Below are 18,848 nucleotides of genomic sequence, written 5' to 3'. Positions count from 1 at the left end.
CTTCATGGCCCAGGACGTCATGGTTTAAAGACGTCATCCTAACCGTCCAAGGACAAACATTCATGGTCCGACGAGAATTTGTATCATGTTTAAATTACGCACCATACATGTTTGTATTGCTTAGTTGCAGAGCAATGGCTATCTCGGCAAGAGCGATCCCGCTCCAGTTCCCGCAGCCCTTTAACCATTCACCCCGTCCTCAATATTGCGTCCGCTCTTGAAAAGCCTCCATTGGCATACTCCGCCGACGGATCCTGAACTACATATGGCCTGGTTCATGTAGGACCAGGGATATCTAAGTAGCTCAAAAACCAGAGCACGGCCTAAGACTCCTCGAACCATTTCGTTCGGTCAAAATTGGACATCATATCTTTACCCGACAACTCTTTCATCCTTCCCGTGTAAAGAGGGGCAGCTGTTGATACCCAATTTTTTGATGTATATTTCAATATGCAAAATACTTTTAAAATATCATGTATATGCATATATAAGTATGTCCCAATGTTTTATTATTTTTCCCTTTATTTTTAAGACTTTTAAATCAATTTATTGCCCTATTTTATCAAGAAAAACCCAATAATTATCCCAGAAATTATCGTTTTTTGGTGATTCATGTATTGTATTCTCATATTTATACTAAAATATAGCTAACATAAATTTTGCATATTTTTACAAATTTATTTAGTATTTTTAAAACTAAATTGCATATAATTGCAATATTGGCCTTTCTTAAGATTTAATTGTAATTATATCTATAAAATTGACTCCAATATTTTTCATTTGATGATTCTGTATTTTTAATCATTTTAGTACTTTTAATTTATTTTCAGAAATTATTTTACTATTTTTTATAAAATAAATAAGAGAAAAATGGCTATTTAAATGTTAGCCCATTTGCATTTCAATTTTAGCCAGATTTGAACCTCTAATTAGACCCAACCTGAGGCCCAATTACCCTGACCCAAGTCCTAATCTACCCGACCCACGACCCTTTTAAATAACCCGCCTGGATCCCCTTTTAATACCAGCCGTTGATTACTTAGATCAATGGCTCACATTTGCCCCTTCCTTTTTTAACCTGAACTAACCCCTAACCTAATCATTTCTCATCTGTGGCTTCCCTTGAATTGCCCCTTCTCCAAATTCTCTCTACAACTCCTCTCAAACCATAGCCGCCTCCCTCCGCTTCCACCCTAAAATCACCAGAATCCATGGCTTCCAAAGCCATTAAAGGCCTGTACCAGCCTCCTACGACTCCAACATGCTCGACTATTATGGTCTCAAGACTAGACCTTGAGGAAGTTTGGTCCAGACCTTGGTTTATTTCAGTGCCATGCCGCCTCCGGTGATCTTCAACCTTGCTCCGGCCAGCCATGGCTATTCAAGCCTGATCTTGACTTCTGCTGCTTAGATCAATGACTTTCCAAGCCTTTCTCACCTTCTGGGTTCTTCTGGAACCCTAACCTTCGAGGTTTCTTCCGATTCTTTTAGATCCGTTGTAGATCTGTGTTTTCTCTAAGCTTTTAAACGTTTTCTCAAAGTTTCTTTCAAAACTCTGCTTTCCAAACCTCTTTGCCTTTTCCGATTTATGGTTTTTGTTAAATTGTTTCGAAACTTCTCTAATTTTTAACATGTTCTACTATGTTCTTTATGTTGTTCTTCCACTGGAGTGTGCATGTTAAAAGTCCTAGTTCTCTTAGTTCCTTTTGAGGTTTCTGAATATATTTTCGTGTTAGTATTTGTTCGATTGCTTATTTTTCATCTCTATGACTCGATTGATGGTAAAAACCCTAAAACTGTGGGTTCATTCGAGGCCGGAGACTATTTGCTATGTGATTTGCTGGTTCCTCATCTCTGAACTTGTTTGGTTTCAAAACCCTATTTTCTTTGGACCTATTCGAGTTTCTGAAGTTGTTTCATCTATTGCTCGATTGAGTTTCAAAATCTTTGTTTCAACTTCTGTTGCTTTTTGCGATCATTAGAACTGGACTATAGTTTTCAGAAAGGCTTTCTACTTGACCTTTTGCTTGCTTCTGATACTCTCCCCTTTCTTTATTACTAATGTTGCTGAAATTGACCTACGTGACTGTCATGTGATTATTCTTTTTGTCATGAGTTCAGCCTCGGATGCCTAATATTTATGCACTCTTTTATATGCTAAATCCCTCTCAAAATAACCCTTAATTGTGGACTGATTTCAAACCTCTTTGTGTAATTGTGATTGCACTCTTGTAATTGATTCTTTCCTTATTGTATTGATTTCCCTGTCTCTTGGACCTATTTGAATACTTTCCTTTGAACTTTCGACTCCTACCTTTTCTACTCAATTTGATTAATCCCCTTACCTTGATTACATTTGTATTGGATTCTTACAGACCTTTCCTTGATTAGAGTCTGATGAACCTAGCCTCTATTACCTATTGTGTATTCGAGATACATCCTTATTGGTCATATTTAGCCCTATGTGATTTCTTTCCTTATTTAACAATTGCATGTTACTGTTTGATTTTAACTCCTTAATTAAAGAAAGTTCTTATACTGGTTGATTTTAATTGGTACACAGTTCCATAATTATTTTCTTGCCTTATTTTTCTGCCTGTTTTCATACTATAAATACCTGGATTTTCATTAACACACAGACACACACAAACACTCTAAGTTTTCTAAACTCACACTTACACTCAAAAATCATTCTCTCTTGTTACTGGTACTGTGGCCTGTTTTCACGTTCTGCTACCTGCTTTTACTGTATTTTGCTTCTTTGAACTGGTATGTTCTGGTTAAATTTTCAGCCTCACAACAATGTGTTTACTTAATGATTTTACCCTCTGGTCTGTCTATTGCTGGTGTTCAATTCAGTACTTGTTTTAGCTTGCTATAATTTCCTTTCTGCCTGTTCTTAATTTATTATGAATCCCAAACCCCCTACCCCAATGTGTTTGATGCTATGGTTTGCTTGAGGCATGACAATACTGAATATTATTGTACATGACTCAAGCTTGATCCCTGGGATCTTAACCTCTATGATTCTCTACTGCTATATGTTCTGGTAGGCTTATAGGCATGCCAGCATTTCCATTGCTGTGCATGCCCAAAGCTGACCCCCCTTTGCAATTCCTTCCCCTCCTGAACCCTTTTTGTGTAAATTTATCAACTTGCTTGAGGCTGTTTCCCTCTCCTCTATCCCTTTAGAACTCTGTTTCTGTACTTGCACTCTCTCTTAGACTTTATGTTCCGCCCCCCTCTTGTGAGCCTTGCTTTGGGACCCATTGAGCTCCCTCTGAACTTGGACACTTAAGGGCTGGCCCTTCTACACCGCACTTGTCCCGATTCTGATGATACAATTTGTGTATGAGCACTGCCCGGAGTCCCATTGAGGCTCTTAGGGAACTCTGACACACTCAAATTGAGAAAGACTTTGGATCAATGGTGTTTTGAGTTGGTCTATCTCATAACTCAGAGAGGAAGTCAAGAATCAGGCCTCCTCTGGTTGTACTTTTTTGTAACTTTTTCTGATGTAATTTTGTTCATTCTGGCTTGTAATAATTTGTAATAAATACTTGGGGCTGGTTAGTGAAAAGGGTGGGTAACTATGTTTGCAAAAGGGATAGAAATTATGCCTATTGGACTGCTATATTTCTGCATATTCAAATACATGTAGAAATTATGCCTATAGGACTGCTATATTTCTGCATATGCAAATACATATAGAAATCATGGCTATAGGTCTAGTCTAATTCTGCATATTCAAACTTCATATAGAAATCATGCCTATAGGGTACTTTCAACTTCTGCATATTCAAACTACATATAGATACCATGTCTATAAGGCTTCTGCATTTCAACACCATGTCTATGAGGTTTTAAAATCAGCAATGTATAGAAAGCATGCCTATAAGAGTTTCTAATTGAATTTGATCCACTTCATTCAATGTCATATCTAAAAATCAGTAATCATTAGCTGCAAAACTTTTAATCAATTCGTATATTCTGCACCTCTTTTAATAATCTGAGTCCTTTATTCAACAAGGTCTAGCAAGCATGCCTATAAGATTTCAGATAATTTATTTCAAGTTTCTACTGTCTCATCACCTTCTGAATTCAGTAGATATCATGCATATAGGACCTCATCTAAACACTTAGGCAAGCCTTAGGTTAATAACTATAAACCGAATTTACTTCTGTTAATCATTACAACCAGCAGACAAGTCTTATTCGGACTTCTTATTTGAGTTATGTAATAAACTAAAACTGCGTCAGCCAATCTCATCTCCCTCATCTTTAATGCTTTTAAATCATACCTAAGTAGTATATGTAAGACATGCTACTTTATGTGTTTTTTTAGGAGGTATAATTGAGCCTATATGCTTATGTGTTTTCCCTTTTTTTATGCAATATGTATTTTTGTATGTCGCCTTAGAATTTTTATCTTTGAAACTACAAATAAGCCTAATATCCCTCTTTTTAGGATTAGTAGTCCTAAGTACCTCCGGGACTGATAGGATTAGGACAGGTAATAGCATGCAATAAGTAATCGAGACCATTCCGCGCTTTAAATACCTTAACGGGGTGGGAAGGGTAGATATGGATATGGTGACCACGCGATAATGTCACGTGTAGACCCTCACTGAGGAGTGATTACTGGACATTGTGTGGGGTGATCCATATTTTTAATAAATCTAGGACCCCCCCTATTTCTTTAGCATTTCAGTTCTTTCTTTTTAAAAAAAAATCAGCTTTTCTATTTGTTCTTCCAAACATTGTTTACTTTTAAACCATTATGTGAAATCTCCTCTTATTTGAGCCTTATTCGTCTACATGTTAATTGTACCCAAATTCACAACAATTGTTTGGTCGAGAACCACACTAGTGGATTCTGAGGGGTGCCTAACACCTTTCCCTTAGAATAATTTCAAGCCCTTACCCTATATCTGGTTATTCAAACAAACTCTTTTGGTGTCCTAATGCACCTTAAATCATTAGGTGGCGACTCTTTAAAATGCAAAACCCAGTTCCCAAAAGGAACGAGTTGTCCCTCAAAATGTCATGAACCCGATTTCGCGTGAAAAAAGGGGGCGCGACATATGGGAATGCGGCTTGTGAGACCATTGGAGGTTTTGGGAAACTTGGGCCTAATTACAGGCTCCCTATAGATTTGCTTCTTGATTTCTATTTCTACTTATGTAATTCATTCATTGACCTGTAATAATTTGTAAATAGATATTTGGGGTATTTAATAAAAGGGTGGGTAGATGTATGCTTTAAAGGATAATACAGGTAGAAATCCTGCACTTAGGACCTTATTTTTGAAATCTGCCTGCTTTACTCAATAGAAAACATGCTCATAGGGTTTTCCTCTTTTAAACCTGATTGCTTTGTCTAATAGAAATCATGCCTATAGGATCTCACTTCCCATTTCGTTTGCATCAGGTAGAAATCATGTTCATAAGGTTCTGCATTTTTTTATGTTAGAGATCATGCTTATTGGTCCCAAACAATCGTGTTTAAATCAGTTCAAATATAGATGCCTATAGGACTCAACTCCGATTCAGTTCTAATAAGTCTTTCTATATGTTGCTGCAAATTGTCTTAAATCAGTAATATGCCTAGATATCATGCCTATAGGGATCCCTACTCGCAATTATGTCTGGTAATTTAATTAGCCTAATGAATCAAATTCATTATGCCTAGTTCATTTTTTTAAGCTGGTCTTATTAAGTGTCAAATATTTCCTGAAACAAGTTCTTTCAAAATTGCTTCAATCTCATTAGATATCATGCCTATTGGTATTAAAGGGGTCTATTTCGAAAACTTGTTTGTTCCTGCATTAACATAGACACAGTCTAATGCATATAGGCAAGCTTTAGGGCGTTTTCAAAAAACTGTATTTCCCTGAAGCTGCTTCTGTCGTTTAACATTTATGATTTTAATAAGCTTTTAAAAAGAGTCTCTAGGCAACTACTAGGTTATAACTTTTGGGTATAAAAAGGTTTGTCTGTTTCTGCATATTCACTTAGATATCCTACTTTAGAACTTAACTATGTTTGGGTCGTGTTACTTGTATGTTTGTTTTTGAGGAGGAAACTTTGAGCCTCTTAATTGCTCCTATTATGTGAAAGTCCTAAGTGTTTTCACTGTCGCCTTAGAGTTTTCGCCTTTCTAAACCTTAGGGGTACGTCTAGAACTACCTATAGGTCCGGGACCATTAAGAAGGGACGGGTAGCAGTATACAATAGGTATCAGTGACCAAACCCTCATTTTGCATGACCAATAAGGGTATAAGAAGGGTAGACCTGGGATATGATGACTACGCGTTAGTGTCACGTGTAGCCCCTCATCGAGGAGTGTTTACTGGATATTGCGTGGGGTGATCCTATAGGACAAATAACCTAGGACCCCTCTTTACCAAATCCTTTCTCTATTCAAAACTTTTCATCTTTTACAACTTGTTCTTACTACTTGAACTATCCAACGTGCTTTACTTGCAACTTATTTGATTCAACTATTTATATGGACTAATTTGTAAATATAAGTTCGGCCGAAACCCACAGTTATGGACCAAGAGGGGTGCCTAACACCTTCCCCTCGAGGTTACTTCGAGCCCTTACCCTAATCTCTGGTAATGCAAACCAACCCAAGAGTTAATCACTCTAGGTGTCCTAACGCACCATAATCCGTTAAGTGGCGACTCTTCAAATACCTAATTCCCAAAAGGGAAATGAGTCAGTACACCCTGTGAATGTCGAAACCCAGACTTTCTCTATGGAGAAAAAAAGGGGGCGCGACAGCATGGTGACTCTGCTAGATATATTGTTTTATGCTCTTAACATAACGAACTTGTTTTTTACAAATTAGTCCAAGCATGCTTATCCCGTACCCTGCTCCCTTATCTGAATTTAACTGTCTATTTTTCAAGCATTTATGATTTCTTTATTACCTTGAAAACTGACTTGTCTCCTTGTTTTCCTTTTTATGTAATTTTTTTTCCAATTATTTAAATGCTATATTTATTTTTTCCTACGTGAAAAATACTTGCCTACATGTTATTAACTGCTGCATAAATCATGCTCCACATCATATTCCACTTGTGCGTATCAAATCCTATGGATACGCTTTAATGAGTGGTTGCGTTCTTCCTATTTATTACCCTTAAATTCGGAAAGGCTTATTTGCGGTAAAACTAGTCGATCAGCGATGCAGTCAACGGTTCCGTGCCTTCCCCTTCAAGTTGTCCGCTTGAGGGTACCAGTCTAAAACCCCATAGAAACCTTACTCTATTTAAATTGTGCATGTATCATAATCAAGCCTTGTCGGATCAGTTATATTGTCCATATAATGATCCTTTAAGATAAGCCTTATCCAGAGTCCATCGAGTTTTTCATAATCCCAACAGATGCAACCATGTTCTGTGCATTAATTTGGAGAACTAAATGCAATATGCTAATCATAAATGTATAAATAGTCGAGTCTGGTGGGGGTAAGGCCTAACCCTTTTGTTTTGCAGAAAATGAGGAACAAGGTCCCTAGCTTTGGTATGGTTAGTACACCCTTATTCTTGCTAGACTGGTGGAGGAATCTTCCATCAGATGACCAAATCAATGAATGGAAAGAGAGGGCCTGCCAAATCTAGCAACAATTTGGAATATCTGGAATACAGCCTGTTGGAATTGGAAGGAAAAGTGAGGAAGAGAGTCATCGACTGCCAGAACGCTGAGAGAAACTAAGGATGACATTTGGCAAAGGCATTCTTACTGGTGAACCTACACGAGATGGAGGATTTGATCAACGAGAGCATTCAGCCTGAAGAAGGTCCTTCTGGGACCAAATAGATTAGATTTACTTGCTTTTCTCAAAATGTAATAAGGCCAAGTGCCAGTAGTGACTTGTTTTATTATTGTGTTAGTATTGTTTTTGGATTCGTCTACTTTTATGTTATGAAATGAAGCATTTATTGGCATTTGAAGTTCTCCAAATTTATTTGTTGCTAGGCCTACCTCGGGCACAACGAGGCTTCCAAATTAGGATACGAGTTTATATTTCGCAATATGTGTTTAAATACTGCAAACATTTCAGGATCCTCACTAACTTGTTACCTTTTTTTGTCTTGTTTATTTTTATTATTCCCATCCCCATAGGTTGGTTCATCCATACTAGCCTCGTCAGCATATCATACCAAATCTAGAGGCCCTCCACCTCCTCCTCCTCCAAGCAACACAAAAAGTAGTGTGAAGTCAAAGATGGACGACTTAAGTGGAATCCGAAAAGAAAACATTTAGAACGTAGAGACCTCCGATGATCGTACTATTCCGGCCCCGAATGACCTAGTTTTGAGACTTGATCAAAAGATACTAAAACTGCAAGGAGAACTTGAGCAGGTCCGCAATTTGGTGAACTTGTCACTCACCCTCAATGTCCTTGATATCCACCAACAGAACGCAAAGAACCTAACACCTTCTCAAAACACACAAAACCAACAACCGCAAACTTCTACCATACCAAACCAGTACGTAACTCCACCACAAAATATCAATCCATTACCAGTACCAACTCCACCACCACATCATCATCAACCAATCCCGTACCCACCAACCACCACTTACCATACTCCCCAAAATACAACACCACTTATTCCCGATCCACAAAACTCCACCAATGACCATCACTATACCCAAGTTCCTGGCACCCATCAGAGCAACTCCATATACGTGGAAACTATACCACATTCTACCCAGCCAATTTCTTGTGCACCGGAATCCTCCGTAAAGGACCTGCTCATTAAGAACATGGCCGAATAACTCAAGAAATTAACAAGCCTAGTTCAAGGTGTTGAAGGTGATAGATAAATAGAAGGTTTGAACTATGAAGATCTTTGCATACAACCCGATGTGGAACTTCCAGAGGGGTACAAACCTCCCAAGTTCAAAATATTCGATGGTACAGGTAATCCCAGGGTTCACCTGAGGACTTACTGTGATAAACTGGTCGGGGTTGGAAAAGATGAAAAGATTCAAATAAAGCGCTTTATGAGGAGCCTTACTAGTGACACATTGTCTTGGTATATCAGCCAGAATCCCAAGAAATAGTCAAATTGGGTAAGCATGACATCAGATTTTATGGACCAGTTCATGTTCAACACAAAAAATGCACCTGATGTATTCTACATTTAGAACCTCAAGAAAAAACCTATTGAGACTTTTCGCGAGTATGCTACTCGTTGGAGGTCGGAAGCCATCAAGGTCAGGCCCGCTTTGGACGAAGAACAGATGAATAAATTCTTCGTCAGAGCACAAGATCCACAACATTATGAGAGACTGATGGTCATCAAAAATCACAAATTCTCTGATATCATCAAGCTCGGGGAAAGGATCGAGGAAGGAATCAAGAGCGGGATGGTAACAAATTTTGAAGCACTGCAAGCCACGAATAAGGCACTCCAATTAGGGGGCATATCAAAGAAAAGAGATGTTGGGGCAGTAATGGTGTCCCAGGGCCCAAAAACCCCAAACTCCACTCACATATCAAACACCTCCATCCACTTATCAAACACCTCCACCCACCTATCAAACACCTCTGCCCACATATCAAACACCTTCACCCACATATCAAACATCACCACCTACATATCAACCTTTATCTCCCAGATATTCCCAACTAGCCACTGTCTATCACACCTATAACTCCCAACCATCCCACTTTTAATCACCACCAACTCGCCAAAATTATCCAAGACCAAGACCCAATTTTGACCGCAAGCCACCCAGATAATATACCCCATTGCTAAGCCCATAGACCAATTGTATGAAAGATTAAAGGCCGCAGGATACGTCACTCCTATTCCCGCTGTGGCGCTAGAAAATCCATTCCAATGGGTCAATCCGAACAAAGCCTGTGCATACCACTTCGGTATGAAAGGGCACACCAATGCTGAGTGCCGAACATTGGAGGATAAGATCCAGACACTCATTAACAATAAGGTCATACAAGCGAAGGAATCCACACCTAATATCCACAACAATCCCCTCCCTGATCATAGAGGTGACGATATACATGTTATAGTAACAAATGAGGAGTGGGACCCTGAGGGGTCAATCAGGCTTATCCGAGAAGGCGATGACTTTAAAATTGTAGTTACGCTTACTCCTATCATGGTTCAGACTCAGGCACCTATTGATGTTGAGGTCACTACATCAGCTCTGTTCGAGGTGGAAGTAACTCCGCCTGCAGCCACCTTCCTCCATTTGAAGTAGAACTGGTCACACCTTTTACTGTGACGGTGTCAACCCCCATTCAACTCAAAAGGCGATACCTTGGGATTATGTCGTCAAGGCTTGGCGAAAAAGGAAGACTAAGATAGAGGAATCTGACGCCACACAAGAGATGACTAGAACTGGAAGAGTCTACACACCTAAACACCTGGGAGGTTCAAATAAGGATGCCACTACTAGATAGCTTGTCATTGAGACCGGACCGGATGACCTATGGGGGAAAGTACAAGCGAAAGAGTATTCTGTTGTTCAGATATCTATCCTGTCACTACTACAGAATTCAGAGGCACACAAGAATACCTTGATGAACGTACTGAGCGAGGCTTATGTACCCAATAATATCATTGGTGGAGAAATGGCCAACATGGTTGGTCAGGTACTAGAGAGCCATAAGATTATCTTCTACGAAGATGAGTTGCCGCCCGAAGGTCTGAATCACAATCGAGCATTGCATATCACGGTACAATTGATGACAAGTTTATTGCCAGGGTCCTGGTTGATGGAGGTTCTAGTTTGAATATTTGTCCCTGGATACCCTGAAAAGGTTGGACAAAGGTTTCCATGAAATATGGACCGAAAGCATAAAAGTGAAGGCTTTTGATAGGTCCTAGAGGGCCACAATCAGTGAAATCAACCTTTGCTTGTAGATGGGGCCGACTTGGTTCGACATTGAATTCCAAGTGCTTGACATACCGGCCTCATATAATCTTTTGTTGGGACACCCATGGACCATGCTGCTAGAGTCGTTCCCTCCACACTACATCAAGTTGTAAAATTCGAATGGAACCGTCAGGAGGTGATCATTCATGGAGATGGGAGTAACCCCATCTCTGGCCATTGGACATAGAAGAAGGCTAGAGGGGAAACCTATCATCATATTGAACGGATCAATGCCGTCAAGAAGTATAAGTGGTGGAGCAACAAAATAGAAAGCATACTAGCATGGTCTGGATATGAACCCGGCAAAGGGTTGGGAAAGAACCTCCAAAGTATCACCAAACCGATACGGCTGAAAAACCATGGTACCACCTTTGGGCTCACATACCAGTATACATGGCAAGAGTACAGGGAGTGGTTGCCTCCATGGCATGGACCGTATTACCCTTTTAAGAAACCGGTGCCCCGTTTGGAACAAGCTTTCCACCAGGCGGACACAATATGGGGAACTGCTGAAGAAGAAGCACTAGTTGGGTTGAAGGATCTATTCTTGGAAGATGAGGATATGAACTGTAGTGCCATAATTGAGGAGGAAGAGGAAAAAAGCCTCTCCATTAAGACTGTGTCAAAGAGAGTTATTCTTAGAAACTGGACCACCACACCATCCCGAGCCCGCCGAGTTCCTGGGTAGCTTGGCAGAATTTATAGCTGTTCTAGGCATTTAAATTTTTCAGCAATTTTGTTTTACGATTTCTTTGCTTCAAATAAATGCTCGATCCACCGAGCCAAGCTTTGTTTGAACAATTTTCTCAATTTTAATCAAATGTGTTTATCCTTTATCATTATTCATTACTATTTTTATATTTTTCCCTTCTATAGCATTATTATTACTTTTCCTAATGAATCAATGACTGCGACATGTAATGAGGCAACGCAACATGAGAATAGTGACTCAGAGGGAGAAGATGAGATACCCGAGAAAATTGTCAAAGAAGTTGAGAATTTTGAGAACAAGCCTAAATCCAACTTGGACAAAACAGAAGCAGTAAATTTGGGAGACGCCGAGACCGTCAAAGGGACCTGCATCAGCATTCATTTATCACCAATAGAGAAAGAAAAGTACATCTATTTTCTAAAGGAATATGAGGATATCTTCGCATGGTCTTATGATGATATGATCGGTTTGAGCACATCTATAGTGGCTCACAAGTTGCCTACCAATCCCATGTGTCCGCCCGTCAAGTAGAAACTCAGAAAATTCAAACCAGACGTGAGTTTAAAAATCAAGGAGGAAGTTACCAAGCATATCAAAGCCAAGGTTCTCAGGGTGGTTGAGTACCCGACATGGCTAGCTAACATTGTGCCAGTTCCGAAGAAAGATGGGAAGGTCCGAGTATGTGTTGATTATCGAGATTTAAACAGAGCAAGTCCCAAAGATGACTTCCCACTGCCAAATATACATATCCTAATCGATAACTGTGCCAAGCATGAACTCCAATCCTTTGTAGGTTGCTTCACAAGTTATCACCAGATATGGATGGATGAAGAAGATGCCGAGAATACAGCTTTTATTACGCCTTGGGGTGTATACTATTACAAGATGATGTCGTTCGGTCTAAAGAATATTGGGGACACTTACATGAGGGCCATGGAGACCATCTTCCATGATATGATACACAAGGAAATAGAGGTATATGTAGACGACATCATTATAAAATCCAAAAGGGTCGCGGATCACATAGCAGACTTGAGAAAATTCTTCGACAGGCTCAGGAGGTACAATTTGAAGTTGAACCCCGCGAAGTGTGCATTCGGGGTTCCTGCAGGAAAGTTATTGGGATTCATTTTCAGTGGCCGAGGGATCGAGCTAGATTCGACTAAATTCAAAGCTATTCAGGAGTTACCACCACCCAAAAGCAAGAAGGACGTGATGAGCTTCCTGGGACGGCTCAACTACATCAGCCGATTCATAGCACAGTCCACAGTAATATGTGAGCCCATATTCAAGATGCTAAGAAAGGATGCCGTGATGAGTTGGACTGAGGATTGTCAGAAAGCTTTTGACAAGATCAAGGAATACCTGTCCACACCGCCAGTTCTAGTCCCGCTAAAACTAGGACGACCTTTGCTACTTTATCTATCCGTATTAGATGAAGCCTTCGGATGTGTTTTGGGGCAACATAATGAGACAGGAAGAAAGGAGCAAGCCATATATTACATGAGTAAGAAATTCACACCTTATGAAGCACAATATTCTCCGTTTGAATGCACTTGTTGTACTTTGACCTGGACAACCCAGAAGTTGAGGCATTATTTCTGCGCCTACACTAAATACCTCATATTTAGGATGGATCCTCTGAAGTACATATTTCAGAAGCCCATGTCTACGAGGAAGTTGGCTAAATGGAAGATATGGCTGAGTGAGTTCGACATCGTCTATGTAACTCAAAAGGCAGTCAAGCGACAAGCATTGGCAGATCACCTCGCTGAAAATCCAGTGGGAGGAGTATACGAACCCTTGAAAATGTATTTTCCTGATGAAGACGTATCATTCATTGGAGAAGACATTACAGAAGCATATGAAGGTTGGAGGATGTTCTTTGATGGAGCGACAAATTTCAAAGGAGTAGGCATTGGAGCAGTTCTGGTATCAGAAATGGGTCAGTATTATCCGGTATCTACTAAACTCAGATTTTCTTGCACCAACAATATGGCAGAATATGAGGCCTGCATACTAGGGCTCAACATGACAGTCGACATGAACATTCAGGAATTATTGGTGATTGGTGATTCGGTTTTGCTTGTGCACCAGGTACAAGGAGAATGGGCTACCAAGAATTCCAAGATATTGCCATATCTGCACCATGTTCAAGAATTGAAAAGGAGGTTCACGAAGATAAAATTCCGACATGTGCCCAGAATTCAGAATGAGTTCGCCGACGCATTAGCCACTTTGTCATCAATGATACATCATCCAGATAAGAGCTATATTGATTCCATTCCAGTGAGGATCCACAATCAGCCGACGTATTGTGCTCATGTCGAGGAACAAGCAGATGGAAAGCCTTGGTTCCATGACATCAAGGAGTACTTATCAAAAGGAGAATATTCAGGGCACGCAAATCACATTCAGAAACGCACGCTCCGGAGATTGTCAAATCACTTCTTCCACGGCAGAGGGAACTTGTACAGAAGAACTCCAGATTTGGTTTTGCTAAGGTGTGTTGACGCAAAGGAAGCTTCTAAGATACTTGAGGATGTGCATGCTGGGACCTGCGGTCCGCACATGAATAGTTTTGTTCTGGCCAAGAAGATACTCAGGGCAGTTTACTTTCGGATGACCATGGAGACTGACTGTATTCAGTATGTCCGCAAATTCTTTCAATGTCAAGTACATGCTGACATGATAAAAGTGCCACCAAATGAGCTCAATGCAATAACTCACCTTGGCCATTCGCCGCCTGGGGAATGGATATTATTGTTTTGATTGAGCCCACGGCTTCAAACAGACACCGATTTATTCTTGTAGCCATTGATTACTTCATAAAATGGGTAGAAGCTGCATCTTACAAAGTTATAACCAAGAAAGTCATCGCAGATTTTGTCAAGGATCGTATTGTGTGCCAATTCGGAGTTCCTGAGTCCATTATTATCGACAATGCCGCCAACCTTAATAGTGAACTGATGAAAGCTATATGTGAAGCTCTCAAAATCAAGCACAAGAATTCCACAGCCTACAGACCTCAGATGAATGGAGTAGTAGAAGCCGCCAACAAAAACATTAAGAAAATACTAAGGAAAATGGTAGAGAATCACAAGCAGTGGCATTAGATGTTACCCTTTGCTCTGTTAGGGTACCACACCACAGTTCGCATGTCAACCACGGCAACCCCCTATATGCTGGTTTATGGTACCGAGGCTGTCATCCCAGGTGAGGTAGAGATTTCTTCTTTAAGAGTCATACAAGAAGTTGAGCTCAGCGATGCGGAATGGATAAGAAGTCGCTATGAACAATTGGCCCTTATCGATGGAAAAAGAATAAACACAGTATGTCACGACCAACTATATCAGAACAGAATGTCCAAAGCTTTTAACAAAAGGGTCAAACCAAGACATTTCGCACCAGGGCAACTGGTATTGAAGAATATTTTCCCGCACCAAGATGAAGCCAAAGGGAAATTCTCTCCCAACTGGAAAGGTCCGTATATGGTTCACAGAGTACTAACAGGAGGAGCACTCATACTTGCATAAATGGATGGAGAAATCTGGCCAAAACCAATCAATTCAGAGGTAGTCAAGAGATATTACGCCTAGATTATTGCGCATTTTTCTTTTCTGATGTAATTGAACTACGCTTGACCTGATTCCCATTTAAGAGGGGATACATAAGCAGCCTTATGGGTTCGGTCATATCATAATAAAATTTTTATTTTTTCCCCAAATCAGAAACTGGGGCAGAATTTTGAGGAGGGTCCTCAAAATTCCGAAGCAAGTCCAGCTAGCGCCATCACATGCCAGGAAGTCAGTCGTCAGTCAAGAAATGGGGTAGAATTTTGAGAAAGATTCTCAAAATTCCGAAGAGGATTCATCAAGGTCTGCCATCCGCAAACGGTTAGAAATCATCTACCAAACTAGGGTAGAATTTTGAGGAGGACCCTCAAAATTCCAACATAAGAGAGTTGCAATGCCTTTGAAATGTGTCACAGTCGCTAGTTCATCAAAAGTTACTTGATATAACAATACTCTTAAAAAATTATCCTATTTTATCAATGAGGTATATTTTTCAAAAATTCTATTTTTTTCATAACAGTCAGTTGCTACCTAGGGGAACTCAAAGGGGGCTTCTAGAGCGGAGCAAAGTAAGGCCGGCAGACGAAGCAAGAACCAACCTCCCCTCATGAAACTTACGATTTTTCTTTAAACGCAAGCACATTTGATGATAGCATTTGTACACAAAGCAAATTCACCATCCATCCGGCCGTTAGACGCTGAACCTCTCCTAGCTAAGATATACTCTACCCTTATCTGCTATTTTCTCTTTGCACGAGTCTAATCTCTGACTCCACATTTACATGAGTCTAATCCTTGACTCCATATTTACATAAGTCTAAGTCCTGACTCCATATTTGCATTAGTCTAATCCTTGACTCCATATTTGCACGAGTCTAATCCTTGAATCCATATTTGCATAGGTCTAATCCTTGACTCCATATTTGCATGAGTCTAAGCCCTGACTCCATATTTACATGAGTCTAATCCTTGACTCCACATTTGCATGAGTCTAATCCTTGACTCCACAGTTGCATGAGTCTAATCCTTGACTTCACATTTGCATGAGTCTAATCCTGGACTCCATATTTGTATGAGTCTAATCCTTGACTCCACATTTACACGAGTCTAATCCTTGACTCCATATTTGCATGAGTCTAATCTTTGACTCCATATTTGCATGAGTCTAAGCCCTGACTCCATATTTGCATGAGTCTAATCTCTAACTCCACATTTGCATAAGACTAAGCCATATCCCCAATCTTGCATGAGTCTAAGCCCTGACTCCATATCTACATAAGGCTGAGCATTGCCTTCCATTTGCGTGGGACTAAGCCCTGTCCCGAATCTTGCACAAGGTTAAGCTCTACCTCTATGTTTGCATAAGGCTAAGCGTTGCCTTCCATTTGCATGGGACTAAGCCTTGTTCCGAATCTTGCATGAGGTTAGGCTCTACCTCCATATTTGCATAAGCCTAAGCACCGCCTTCTCTCTACATGAGTCTAAACCCTGACTTCATATTTGCATAAGGCTGATCCTTGCCTCCCTATTTGCATAAGACTAATCCTTGCCTCTCCACTTGCACGGGTCTAAACATTATCCCTCTTTGCACCAATATTGCTCTATTTTCTACTACTATCTACCTGCTTTTCAATCGGGTTAATCTCTGTCCTCTACTTCGCAAGACTAAACCTTGTCTTGTTACATCATATTATTGCATATCATGGGCTGAAACATCGCCAATCTGTTTAAAGGTGTCATAGTCTAACGACACCATCCTCATAGCCGGAAGACACCATGCCATGGCCTGAGGATCTCCCAAATTTGCATATCATTATTCAAAGGCGTTATGGTTTGGAGGCACCATTTTCATGGCCTAAGAACATCATTTCATGGCCTGTGATTCCCTCATTAAACAATTTATGGCCTAGGACGTCATGGTCCAAGGACGTCATTTTTAAATGTCTGAAGACAACCTTCATGGTCCAAAGAGAATTTGCATTATGTTTAAATTTTTGCAAATATGTTTGTAGCATCTTTTATCTACAGGTAACCAACAAATAACCGCTATCCTAGCAGGAGCGATCTCGCTCCAGTTCCCTCCAACCGTCCCGATCGTAGCCACTTCCACATCTCGTGTCCGTTCTTACAATAACTTCAGCGGCATACTCCACAGGTGAATCCAGAAATACACATGGCCAAAATATGGCTAATATATTTTTCATGCACTTTTATAATTACATTTAGTATTTTTTAAACTAAATTGCATATGATTGCAATGTTAGCCCATTTTATGGTATAATTATACTTTAAATGCATAAAATTTGTCTCTATATTTTTAAAATGATAATTATGTATTTTAAATCATTTTGGCACCTTAAATTTTTTCCAGAAATTATCTATTATTTATTATAAATTAAAATAGGGAAATTAGCTATTTAAATCATAGCCAGATTTGGCTTTCAATTTTAGCCGAATTCGGACCCCTCCCCAGCCCAATCTCCTATTAAATAACCTGACCCAGGCCCCAAACACTTCCTACCCGACCCAAACCCATCAGATCATCAACGACCCTCCTTTGTTCTTTCCTTTTTTAATTCATATACCCCCCAAACCCTAAACCATTTACTAAATCCGCCGCCTTCATATCCTCTCATCTTCTTTCGTCTATCAACCTAACCCTAGACTCTGTTAATAGCCTCCCTTCTCCAGTCATCTCCAGCGACTACCTTACAACCCCAAGCCTCCAATGGTCACACCACCGCCTTGCTCATCATCTCTAAGGCCTTCAAGGGTCCTGGGCCATGCCGATTTGGATCTAGGGTTTCTGTTTCTGTTACTCATGGCTTCTCCAGTGTGATTTTGGGCAAAATCACACCTTATATGTTACGATCGCTGAAGTTTACAACATGTTCTTTCGTTTCTATCTTGGTTCCCTTTGAAACCCTAAGTCTCGTTTGAATCTCTTAGATCTGTGTTATTTTTAACGCATTAAGTCTGTTTCTTCCTATGATTTGCAATATTCTCGAACTTCTTCTGAAAGATCCTCAACTTTAAGCCATTTTTACTTTCTTTAAAAAATTAGGGTTTTCTTGGAGTTCTTTCTACAATTGTTTTAACCGATTTTATTTATGATTAAACCTCTTTCCTTGCTTATTTTGACCGATCTTATGTTCTTACTGCTTTTAATTCGCCTATGTCAAAAGCCTTAATTTCTAAGATTTTCTTTGCTTTGGTTCTGTGTGTTAGCCTGTTTACTTTATTCTTGTTAATCTTCCATAGTTACCATGCTTCGAATGTGTTTTACTGAATCCTTAGCCTACTTATGTCACTTCTGTATGACTATGCTCATTTTGTTTGTTCATCTTTTGCTTCTTTCTGTCTATATGGATGACCTTGCCTATTTGCTATATCTGTTTGATCTTCTCTATTTATATATTGAAAATACAGAAACATGACTCCCTCTTGAGTGATTCTGATTTCCTTAATTGATGGTTTGATTGAAAGATTCTCTTTTAAAGCCTAAAAGCTTTACCTCGTCTGTGAAGCTGAATGAATTCATTACCTTATTTGCTATAATGCTTTATTTCTACTGAGTCGTGTCCTTAATTAAGGTTTTATGAATTTAGTCCTAATTGACTACTCTATGCTTACTGA

The sequence above is a fragment of the Nicotiana sylvestris genome, chromosome 7 (assembly GCF_000393655.2).
Source record: "Nicotiana sylvestris chromosome 7, ASM39365v2, whole genome shotgun sequence".
Lineage (NCBI taxonomy): Eukaryota > Viridiplantae > Streptophyta > Magnoliopsida > Solanales > Solanaceae > Nicotiana > Nicotiana sylvestris.
This window is presented reverse-complemented; position numbering follows the sequence as displayed.